The sequence below is a fragment of the Melospiza georgiana genome, chromosome 7, assembly GCF_028018845.1.
Source record: "Melospiza georgiana isolate bMelGeo1 chromosome 7, bMelGeo1.pri, whole genome shotgun sequence".
In the NCBI taxonomy this organism is placed as follows: domain Eukaryota; kingdom Metazoa; phylum Chordata; class Aves; order Passeriformes; family Passerellidae; genus Melospiza; species Melospiza georgiana.
The window spans coordinates 36,264,558-36,277,270 of record NC_080436.1 but is presented as its reverse complement, the minus strand read 5'-3'; the positions used below and the strand labels follow the sequence as shown (position 1 = coordinate 36,277,270).

The 12,713-nt window shown below is 39.4% G+C and overlaps 1 protein-coding gene across 1 annotated transcript in view; it reads left to right on the top strand.

Moving 5' to 3' along the window:
• Window positions 1–12,713, top strand: part of LRP1B (LDL receptor related protein 1B) — a 642,008-nt gene that overhangs the window by 199,824 nt on the left and 429,471 nt on the right. The window lies entirely within an intron of this gene.

Sequence of the window (12,713 nt, the reverse complement as noted above, 5' to 3'; positions counted from 1 at the left end):
ACCAGCTTTGTGCTGAATGCTGAAGTTGGGTGTTTTGTTGGGGACACTCCTGTGAGACACAAGGGGTGCTCAAAGAGATCCTTTTAAATAACTTTGGTAACTTAAAATGAGGTAATTTGAAACAAATTCTTTACATTTCAGTATTAATGACCCTAAAAGTAAAATTCCTTCTTTTTTTTCTTCCTTTTTTATGAGCATCAGTATGATCAAGAGCATATCCAAAAGTGCACGGATCTGCAGTTTCCTGCAGAACCAGGGGAAAAAACTGGATGTAAAGCAGCATAATGTGTGAGAATTGGCCCTCTCCCTGCTCTCAATGATGTTTGAGAATAATAAAACGTGGCACTATGACAGATACCTTTTGGGAGCACTTAGAGCTTTAAATGGACTCTCTGTATTACAATACTAAATTGCAGAGTTACTACCATAAAACACACCAAATAGATTTACATTTAAATTGTAACAGAACAAGGGAGATAATGTCACAACCAAGCAACAAAAATGGGAAGGCAAATCCCAATAAATGTCAGCTCCTTATTTCACTCTCCAGTTTGTTGGGAAGTTAGGAACTTTTGAATTTTGAGTCACTTCTTGCCAAGATATAAGTATATAAAATTGTTCTTCTGAAGATTTTCAGCCTCATGGATAAACCCTCTTCAATGAAAATATGGTCAGTGTGAAGGACTAGGACAAATCCATTAATTATTTCAGCAAGAGTTCCTTTCTCCCAAAGTTCTTCCCTCCTCTCTTTCCCTCCACCATGGCTCAGACTCTTCACTCTTTGTCATTTCTCTATTTTTAAAATAGAAGGTTTTAATATTTTATTATTATTATTTTTAGTCCATGGTGGTATGGTTTTCCTCTCTTCCTTCACTTACTTTTATTTTTCCATCTATGGCCTTCACACAATCTCTCTGTGTTGTTCTCTTTCACTTGATTTTATTTCTTCAGATATTATGAACGATCTAATTGCAGGCTGGCTCCTTGGGACAGTTGGTGCAGTTGTGTAAAAGTGGAAACAACTGGTTTTTGAGAATATGGCACAGAATGTATCCCTTCTTTCCTTTGGTTCATAAAACCATAGTAGAGTAACTCAACTAACAGTGATTTTCTGCAGCCCATCAGTGGGACATGGTATAAATATTCAGAAGTTCCAGTGGAGCTTTTTTTTGACAGTAACTCAATGAGTTTGACTCAGAAGTGCTTTGTGAGGATGAGTTTTCTCTTGATTCATAAAGAGCTTGGGTATTAGTCAAACTTGTGAGTTAAATTCTACTTTAGCATAAAAGCATGGCCTTCACTTGAAAAATCATTATTTCCACTGTCTAAATCTGGACTTTTGCAAGGTCTGGTTAATTCTCTTAGAAAATTTTCTAGCTGCCTTGTGATTTATGAATGGACAGAGCTGTGCTTTAAATAGAAGAGCTTTTTCTTACAAAAAAACAAAATAGATGTTGAAAAGGAGACTTGCCTGTAACAGTATTTTCTGTGACTTGTATCAAATGTATTTGTCTTTATAATGACATTGATTTTTATAGCTCCTATAACTACAAAAATAATTAAGAGCGTTTCTCTGAGCTAAAGAGGGATGTTTCATATTGACTTGAGAGTTAATTTAAATTACAAATGAAATACAGGAGAAGTGCCCTAAAAACTGATGTGTACATTTTTGTAGCACGGTGAACAGATAGCAATTAGTGATAAGTGATTTGCCTCCAAGTTGCTTTGAATAGCAGATGAGCAAGAGCTCAATACAGAGCAAATAAGCTGGAGAGAAGACAGAGGAGTTAATCTCCCCTCCAGGGCAATGATGTTCCAGGTGATATCCTTACAATGGATTTTGTCACTTTGTGTTTTAATGCTCCCAAACAATGGGTTTTCACCTTTTATTTCCTCGGGATATTCTCTCATAAATGGTCTATTTAGCAAGGCTTAGGCTTCCCTTGTGTCTTCTCTTTGCAAATGAACCAACAGCATCAATTTGGATTGATTGGGAAGGTCAGGCTTGGTTTTGCACTGGAAAAATTCATAACCAGAGGTGTTCATGGCATGGATGGGCAGGATTGACTGTCATGCTGTGGGGCTGGAGCATGGATTGTGTTGGGAATATCGTGCTCAGCAGGAACAGAACAGTGAGTTCCACCCGTGCTGGGCACTGCTGAGGCCACACCTTCAATCCCAGAGTCAGTTTTGGTCCCTCATGACAAGAAAAACTATTGAAGGGCTGGAGTGTGTCCAGAGAAGGGAACAGAGCTTGGGGAGGGTCTGGAGAACCAGGAGCAGCTGAGGGGGCTCAGCCATGAGAAAAGGATGCTCAGGGGGAGCCTTCTCGCTCCCAAACACTCCCTGACAGGAGGGGCAGCCAGGTGGGGTCTGTCTCTTCTCCTTGCTAACAAGCAACAGAAAAGGAAGAAACAGCCTTAGGTTGTACCAGGGGAGGTTTAGATTAGATATTAGAGAAAATTTCTTCACTAAGATTAGATACTAGAGAAAATTTCTTCACTGCACTGGTTATCAAGCCCTGGCACAGGTGCAGACTCCCTGTCCCTGGAGGGATTTAAAAGCCATGTAGGTTTGGCACCTGGGGACATGGTTCAGTGGTGGCCTTGCCAGTGCAGGGCTGCTGGTTTCACTCAATGATTGTAAATGTTTTTCCCAACCTTAATAGTTCTACGAGAATTCAAAATAATTGCTGCATCTGGAGACAGCTAAGATACACATTAAACAGAAAATGTGTGGAAAAGCCAGTAAATAACACAGAATTCAGCCCATATTGATGCCTTGTGAAGACTGACCTGAAACAGAGACTAGAGAGAGCTAAAGTAGGGATTTATTAGAAGCCTCAATGGATGCACCTCATGCAGCACAAGAGCCCAGCCAGGGCTAAACCCAAGATGAACCAAAATGGTCCCAAAAGGGACGATCAGTCACAGGATCTCTCACTTTTATAAGTTCTGCTCCATTTGCATATTGGAGTTAATTGTCCAATTCCAGCTTCAGCCCATGCAGTCCCATCCTGATTGTTTTTCTCTCTCCAGCCCACAGTGTTTGTGCTCTTGGGCCTGAGATTTGGATCATTTGTCCTTGGTGCCCAGCCAGAGAAGGAATTGTTTTGTCTCACTACTCTGTGCACAGAGCTCACCGTCCCCTAATGTGAAGCTCAGAACTACACACTAAAGCAGCACAGAATCTGAAAAATATGAAAGCTAAAACCTCATGCATCAACACAAATCAAAAACTTGTCAGAAAGTGTCATCTCTTGATAACCGTTTATTGATGGAATTAGTACTTTTCTAATTGATGGTTTGGGAACATTGTAATGAAATTTCATCTATTTTGCTTCTACCATAATGTACAAATGAGTAAAGTTATTTCTGATTGTAGATGGTTTTGTATTGTTTTGTCAAATTTGCCACTCTTAGTGATGACAACTTTGAAATCTTTTAGGGATTAATATAGATGCCAAAACGTCATATAGATGCCAATGAGCAGCCTGTCTCAATTATATTTTGTGGCAGAGAATTATTTAATATACATGAAGTTTTTCCTTTGCCTGAGTTTGAATCTATTTTAATTCATACTCTTCAGCTCTTTCTGATTCTTGATTTTTGGTTTTTATGATCTGACTTTTCTCCTGAAAATTTTGTCGAGCAATTTGACATTACACCACAGAAGTATGTTTGATTTATTTAAAAATTATTTTTATATTTTCTGCATTCTAGTCTGGCAGAACTGGGCTTAATAGAACTGCTGTGTGTCTGGATGTTTTTACTTTCCTAATGAATATCTTTTCTGGCTGAACTGGAAAATTGCAGGACAGACATCCTGTAGCTGTGCCATAGCCAGTGGTTTGGTTAGACTGGAAAAATCCAGGTCTGCTCTTGAGCCACAGTGGGTCAACAGATGAGCACTTGTGCTCCACGCTAACCCAAACAAGTAGGAGACACCAATTTTGGGACATGCAGGTGTGTGTGCATTTCTGTTTAGGCGATCCAGGATAGGAATATGTGAGTCTAATGACACAGTAAAAATAAAAAATAGCTGGGGCCTTAAAGGATTATTTTTTGCCAAGGCTGCCCTCAAAGCAGCTTTTATTCAGCACATGATTTATGTGTCTGATTTCTGTGGCGTGTTTCTTTGCAGAGAGAAGCTGAGGGTGGTGGAGACTCTTGGAGGCCAATGTGGGAAGCAGGGGTGGCTCTGTGGTCCCTGAAATCTCTGCTCCCTCCCAGGGGAAAGGATGCTCCCTGTGCTCTGCTGGCTCAGCAGGCAGCCCCTGCTCTATTGATCCTCCTGGGATCAATGGGGAAGCGCTGTGCACAAATTAATGGCCAAGTTTGGTCCTCACACACAGCAGTGACTGAACAAAAGCTCAGGAGAGGCGGAAACACGGAGTGGGGATTTCTGACAGAGCGCATCCTACTGCAGAAGGTGTTGCAGGAGGCTGAATTGTCACTTTAGCTGCTGCCAGCTCAGGTGTGAGGCAGCAGGACAGGCTGGAGCAATTAAAAAGCCACTGCACCCCCTGCCAGGCCTTCCCAGGGTATTTGCTGGATGCCAGGTGCAGCCTGCCTCGCTGGAACAGAAATTGCTTGCGTTGGTTTTGATGATGTTGGGCTTCGTTTCAAAAGCTCAACGACTCAAAAAGTTGTTGTGGTGTGGATGTTGAAGAAAAGGAGTTCAGAATTAAGAAATTGAATCCGTGCAAAACTCCAGGAGTAAAGTTGCAATAAGAAAAGCACTGGCACCTGTCCATGTGCTGCAGTCTTATTGGAATAAATGCAAATCATCTTTGGGCTGAAAACAGCACATGTGAAAGATTTAATTTTGTTTTAAAATGAATTGCCCATCATTATCTTGTTGTTAATATGTAGAAGTAGACCACTGAAAGACCCTGAATAGTCACAGTAATTTACCATTAATCAAGGAAAAAAAGCCTCAAAAGACAGGTTAAAATCACATTACTGAGGAAACAGTTTGCATCTTACATGAGTAATTTGCTGTGTAAAATTCAAAACAGAAGTAACAGCAATGTGTGACTCTATTGGCAAGGTTTGTCTGCAGGGGTCTCTTAGAGTAATAAGAGGCCACACAGACACTTCACAAGAAAATATATTTCTCTATACTTTTAGAGCACAATTTGATTTTATTTTACATTTCCTCCTTTCTGTACCTGTGATTGTCTCATTTTGGTCCATACTCAGCTTGGAAGTGCTCACCAAGAGAGATTTGCTGCTGATCCTAAAAAGTGTTTGGTTTGTTGTAATGTGTTTACTCAGGTAGACCTTGGGGTTTGAGCTATAATTATTACACAGAAGGGTGAAAATTTGCAAGGAACGGTGACTTTATTCTAATGAACACACTTGTGTAAATATTCTTACTCTGTTTATTCTCATTCTTGTGCTTTGCTAACAAACAAGACAAAGAGCAACCTTAGTAACTCCTACAGCTAAAATCACTAGGTTTCCTTGAAAGGGGAAAACATTAGATTTTCTGGATTTAACCTTTCCCAAGGTTATGTGAAGATGTTTTGTTGTCACCTGCCCCTTCCCATCTCTGATACTGCAGATGGTGGTGGATGCCAGATGAGTGAGTCCCTTGGAAGTGACTTAGTGAAGGCAGATGTGCTTTGAATTTGTCACGTGCCAAAAGGTTGTGAGTGAGAAAGGAGTGCAAAATTAAACCCCGTGGTGATTCCAGCACTGCTGCTAGACTGTGGGTCTGAGGAGGAAGGTGTTCCCAGAGCACCTCAGCACTGCAGACTGAACATTTCCATCATTCCAGTGGGAAGGTGGAGGCACCTGAATCATTCTGTGCTCCTGTGGGCGCTGCTGTAGAAGCAGCTGTAAATTCAGGTAGCCCCTTCTCATTTCTCTCAAATCTCTGTGTGGCTGTGAAGCTTTGATCCCTGCCTGAAGCTGACAAGTGATAAAAGTTTCTGGAGTCCTGGCCTGTTTCTGTGTGGTTTATCTTGCCAAGGGAGCAGCAAAAGAACAATTAATCTGCTCAGGCAGACACATTTTGCAGGTTGGATTTGGTTATTGTAAACTTGGTTCAGTGATTTCCCCTTTGCAGTTTCTCAAATCCTTCCATGTGTCTCATTGTAGCATTTGCAAAACAAAAGCAGAAACATGTTTTTTGAATCTGATGATGTGGAGAAATGGTTCATGAATTATAAATGAATGTCAGTGATGTATGAATGTGCATGCTAAACCGATGGAAGATTTGAAATATGCAACATGTTAGCATATAACTTCACTCAGTTTTCAACTTTTCAGTTTCACTTAGGGAGTCACAGTAGTATTTCAAAACCAATTTAAAAAATATTGTCATTAAGATAAGTTATGTTTTTATTCACTATCGGTATATGGGAGCTGTCATGTACCATACCCTGATAGGGGATTTCAAAATCTGGTCTTCTGTTCTCTCATCTGGAATTTTAAATAAATTTTCTTATTGAGCTCAGATTTTTAATAACCTTTAGATTTTACTGTTTAAATGAAGGTATACCATTGAAAAATTAACTATTGGCAACTCTTTGGAAAGTGTTTTATTTCTATTGCATGCCACTGAAACAGGAAGGGGCAAGATATTCCACATACAGGCAAACACAAGGTGACAACTCTGGTGATGCAAAGCTTCTTGCCAGCTCAATAACATTTCTTCTCTCACACAGCTTTGTGTGTTTTCTTTCCTGTCCATCAAAATGAAACATTCTAAAGCTTGAGGATTTCATTAATCAAGTAAGCTCATCCAAATTAGCTTCATTTACTTGAAAGCTCTGTCAAGACATATGAATCCATGTGATCTTGCTGTTTTTAACCAGGAGCAGAGAATCTAGGCTTAAAGAAGACTTGCAACTACAAGTTCTGGCTAATTATTCTTTAAGAATAGAACAGAAGCCTAAGTTTCTCTCTATGGTTGCTGAAAGGTATGAGGCCAGACAGCTAACATGATTGCAGTCAAAGGAACAGAAACTATTTGGTTATTTATACTTTTCTTTTGCTTTCATCCTTCCAGTTGTAATTTTTTTTTCCCCTCCAGCTTGGCATATTTCACCTTATAAAAATAAACTTAGTTAGTATTTATGGGTTCCTTGTACCACAGCAGGGCCTAGGAGGCCTCAAAGGGTGACAATTAATCCAAATGCTTGGAAACAGCATGCTCCCCTATCACAATAAAATTCAAGATAATCAATTTAATCTAATTTGTTTCAAATGTTTTGAAAGATAAAGTTGATTGTGAGAGCAGCTGGACCTTGAACTTCTGTTCTTTAGACATTTTTAAAGATTTATTGTGGAAAACAGAGGAATGAAAGTATAAAGCTGTTATGCAGTTTAGTGTTGGGGAAATCCATACATCAAGACCAAAAACATTCATTGCACTTTATATTCAAAATATTCTATTGGCGTGCATTGAATTGTGTTGCTTCTGCAGTGACCATTCCAAGAAAACACATGGATAAAAGCTACTCTTAACCACTTTATAATTATTTTATTATTTATTGTTAATTTAAAATTTATGTTTCAGATAGACTTTATATTTGAATTAAGGAGAGGCCATACTGAAATCATAGAAAATTTGAATTATAGGTTTGAGAATGGATTGGTGTGGTGGTCATCATTTTTTGCTGGCATTAAGTGTTTAGGAGTATCAGGGCTGTGTATCAATTTGACTGGTTTTGAAGCATTTTCATTTTCACAAATGCAATTAATGTTGAACTACTTATTGCCTTCTGTTGGACTCTGAGTAATATGTTTTTGTGAATTAGTGAATCAGTTGTTCCATTAGTCATACTACTGCTAGACACTAAAGAACATAAATAGAAATACATTTCATGTTTTGAAGAGCAATCTTCCAAGAGAAATGTCCAGTCAAATTCTCCATTTTCAAAATATCTGGAATAACTCCTCAAATATCAGCCCAAATGAGGGATATCAGAGAAGGTGGATGTCTCCTTCCATTAAATACTGCTTTTGCTCTCTTTCACTGTCCCATCTTTAGTGCCACAATTATTTGATTTAAGGCATGGCTTTAGGTGTGTTTTTATTTCTCTTCCCCATTCTTTTTGGTTTTGTTCTTTATTGTCAATAAAATGGTATCATTTTGTCCCAGCTGCAAAAGTTACTCCCTTCAAAGCACTGCACCTGCGGGTTCATTTTATTGAAAGGCATTTTGAGATGTAGACAGTAAAACTTAACAATTCTTTTGATAGAAATTGATGTGGAAAACTGCCACAAAGATAAGGAAAACAACAGCAGGGAGTGAGAAAAGGAAGAGAGGAAAAAAGGATTTTTTTTTTCATAAACTCTACTCTGCTCTAAAAGACTGACCTGTATTAAAAGCAGAAAGACATTTTAGATCTTGTACTGAGCTTTTCCCAGCTATTTTGTTCACAACATTTGATAGCTTGCAACAAATAAAAAGAAAATATTTTGAAATATTTTGAATTTTTAAAAGTGAGAGATTTTTAGGCATTAGGAAGATGACTTAGGGGACTTAGAGTAACAAGGTGTAGTGGAAGGTGCCCATGGCAGGGAGTTTGAAATGAGATTATCTTTAATATCCCTTCCAACCCAAACCCTTCTATGATTCTATGAATATTCTGAGTCGGGTAATGTAACCTTTTAATGTACTATAAATTCAATCCAATTTACTGTTTTCACTACACTCAAAGGGAACACTGTTGAGTTTATTGTGGGGTTATGGTGATTTACGCCAAGATTTTACTACAGTAGGTGTTCAGCCTTCAGTAACACCTACTCTGGTTAAATAAAGAACTGCAGATAAACTTACACCACTTCTTTTTGGGATGGATTTGTTTGTTTGTTTATTTACTTTTCAGTTGTGAGCAGCATCAGCAATTTTAATTGATGTAATGAACCAAGAAGTTGTTGTTCCTGCCTTGACAATGGTGACTCAGTGAGGTTTTAAAGTTGAGCTCTTAAAACTGACTTTTAAATCAGGAGCCAGCTGCTGTGAAAAAACATTGGCCCTAGGGTGACCTGCTTCTCCCAGACTATGGAACTTCAGCTGTCATAACTGTATTTATAGTTATTGGTAACTTAATATAGGAAATGATTCACTTATTAAATCTATTAAGTAATTTTGTTGTGAGCTACTGGCTAGCAGAGTTGTTGGCAGTAAAAGGTGTCCATTCCCTTGTTTTAGTAATGAAAGTGAGAAGGAATTTAGCAAAAGCCATTTTCTTTCTCTGTCCTTTCTCTGGAGACTTTTTGCTTTCCCAAAGTAGATCTTTCTGTGGAGGGCTGAAAGTGAGAGGTTGGAATTCAGACCCTTAAAGGCATAATTAGTTTGAGATTTACATGTGGCACAGCAAAATGCACCAGAGCCCTTCAGAATTTTTGAAGTTTTGTAGACCTTTTTGCTCATATAACCGTTTTCTTGATTTTTGGCCACGAGTCAGCCAAATGACTGTAGAAATGGTGTTTATGGAGTTGGTTTCCTACCTCAGTTCTGCCTTTATTTCCTGAGAGAAAACTCTGCTTTTGGTGATCACCCACCTGCTGAGCTGTCAGAGCCCAACAGGGCACAGAGTAAAGCTGCCTTTACTCTGCAGCTTCCCCAGAAATCCACCAGAAGGAATTCCAAGCTGGGCCCCCACTCTGATTGCTTGTGACTAAAATTCCTTCTCAAAACAAAGACTGGCCTACCAAATCCCATTTCCACCACTTCTTTTCAGGAAAGCTCTGGGATGTCATGACTCAAAGTCAGGGTGGCTGACTGCACCCTGTCGCAGAAAAATGGATCTTATCTCTGTTCAGTTAAAAAAAAGGTTTTCTGAAAAGAAGGATCATAAACTGCTAATGCCTGATGCTCTTTTTGAGCATCTGAGATGAGACAAGTAAAGGAGATCTTGCAGGAGAAGTTGTTGCTGGGCATCTCAGGTTTTTTCACCTGCATTTTTCCTGTTGGCCATAGGTGTCTTTCTGGCAATTGCTGACAAGCAGTAGAAGCTGTGGGGTGAAGAAGGGATCTGGTTTAACTTCATACCAGGATATTTAATTGTTGTAAGGGCTAAAATTTCAGACCAGAGCCCCTTCAAGGCTGACTGATCTCACTGGGCTGCGGCTTTTCCTGCCACAGCCCTTTTACAGACCATGGCATGTGCAGGTGCCTGATGTGCTGCTCCACCCATGGAGACCTGCTCAGGGATGTCAGAGAGCTGCTGCTTGCTGCTGCTCCACATTTTCCTCTTGATGAGTGGGTATAAAAGGCTCCATGAAACATTTGGTATATGCATATGAACAAACAGGTGAATTATCAAGAACTGTCAGTTCAAGAGGAAAAAAAAAAGTCAATTGTCTTATCTTTCCTGGAGACGTGCTATGGCCAGATAAGCAGTTCATCTTCCCAGGTATGTTCCATTAAGTATATTACCCTATCAACTAGGATATATAAAGCATATTGCAAGTCTAATCTCCTCAGGCAAGTAGTATTCAATTATCCTTACCATTTTCAAGAGAGAAATATCCTGAGCATTTAGAGTGCTTGTATTCCTGACACTCAGTCGTGTTATGTGAGGGCTTATAAAGAACATTCCAACTAAGCAGGCATAAGACAGGCAGATGAAATATTGAAGAAAGTAGTATTATGTAAGTCCTGAGGTGCAAATGTTCACCATCCCTCAAAGTGGTTTTGTGACATCTTATCTAATGTTTTGAAATTGGGTCAAGGATGAGAGCGACTGAGAATTGTCATCCACTATGCCTACAGTGTGTTTTGTCTGTATAGTTATAATTAAAAAAAAATTCTGTGGAATGCTTTGTTTGCAAGTGCCCTTTCTGTTTTAAAAGGGTTTCTTTTTGTTGTTGTTGTGTGTTGTTTTGCTATGTAAATTGCTTTTTGAATTGAATACTCTTCAGACAGACCAATTTTCCTGTCACTCTTCCAAGCAAGCATTAGAGATGTCAGAAGTCACAGCTCCTGCGAGTGCTCTTGGAAGCAATGTCTTCTCTGGCACGTGAGATGTGGCAGGTGGCAGCTGAGTTCACTCACAGACAGCTCCAGAATTTGGTAGCTGACAAGAATCCAACGTAAGGATCGTAAACTTTGGAGGGCTATGGGAAAAGCTCTGCTTTGTGTCTGTTCCTGGCAGGACGTGCAGCAGGGGTTCCTGTGGGGATTGTGTGCTGCCTGCCCAGACCAAACCCTGCTCTCAGGGGTTGTTCCTCTTCTGCTGAGCTTTGCGTGTGTTGCAGAAACTTTAGTGTCATTGGATGAGCTAAGCTAACTACCAGGATATTTCAGTCTATGAAATATGTCCAGTGTTTCAGAGAGAGGGAGATGAGGGGAAATATATTTATTACCTGATCATTACCTACAGATGGTATAGCCTTTCATGGGATGTGTTGTAAAGGTTGGAACAAGGAAGCATTTCCCAAGTTCCTTTATTCCCCTATTCCTTAAGTGATCTATGAGTTTCTTCATTCAAACATTAAAAGACGTTGTTAAGAGTACCCATATTCTGTACTTACTCCTGCCCATGATGAACACCTGTATCTGTATTCTTCATATCCGTATTTTGCCAAGGTATAAACATCTAAAAATTCACATTTACTGTATTTTCCTACATTTTAGCACCTACTTTCTTTGCTGGTCCTTTGCATTTTTCCACAGGGCGTGTTCCATACACTCATGAAAATGGTGCAGTGTTACTTTCCTCTCTCTTTGATTTTTGTTTCCCATTTTGTCACCAGCACAGGACAGATTCCTTCATATCTGCCAACCTCTAAAGGCTTGTTTTATGTAAAGCTCAGTCTCAGGTGTCATTCCAGGGAAGGTCTCCAGCCAGAATAGAATTCTTCACCAAAACTGATATGCATTAATCTGCCTATTAGACAGGAGGATTTAATCTTCACGTGCTCTCAGTGTTGCTAGTCAGAGCTGAAACTTTGCAAAAGTAACACATTTTTAATTAGCCCTTTGTGAGCTGGAAGTGAGCAATGCACAAGACATAAAAAGGTGTTTTTTCACAAGAATTTCAATGTTTGCAAGGTGAGGGAGAAACTGAAATCTACAGATGTGCTCCAGAGGGTGTGTTTGGCCAAATTTAGTCCTGAACTCTTGAAATACCTGGTATAACATCCATTTACAGAAGAGCTAAATTTATTCAGTTAAGTAGATAAGTAATAAAGATATACATTTATTAATGGAAAGGAATATTTGGATTTGAGCTGAAACTGGAAGCTGGCATGAGAGGAGTGCTATTCCCTGCATCACTCTGTACCCACAGTTGTTTTCTACTCAATTTATATTGTTCTCAGAGCAGTTATAACCTAATCAGGTGGAGTACATCTATTTCCCCTTACCTTGTCTGGAATACATGGCTGTTTGTAAATTAAGGTTTTTGGAGCCTGGCTTTTTCTCTCACTTACAGTTGTTTAGCACAAAAACAAAATGAAAGAAAATCCCCCAATGTGGTAAATAGGACTTATTACTCAGTGACAGTGCCTTCCATTTCCAACCTCGGGTTCCCAGTGGGTCCCATGTTTGCTTCTCCAGCTAACTTTGCAATGAAGTGTTCATTTCTTTCTGAGAGAAATGCTTTTTCACGAGATAAGCAGTTCAGACAGAAATAATAAAAGCCTGGCTTACAACATTTACCTTCTGGTGGCCACTTGGGAAATGCTGCCTTCTTTTACATCACTTATTGCCTGGATTATGCAGGTGAAGAAAGTGTTTGTCTGGCT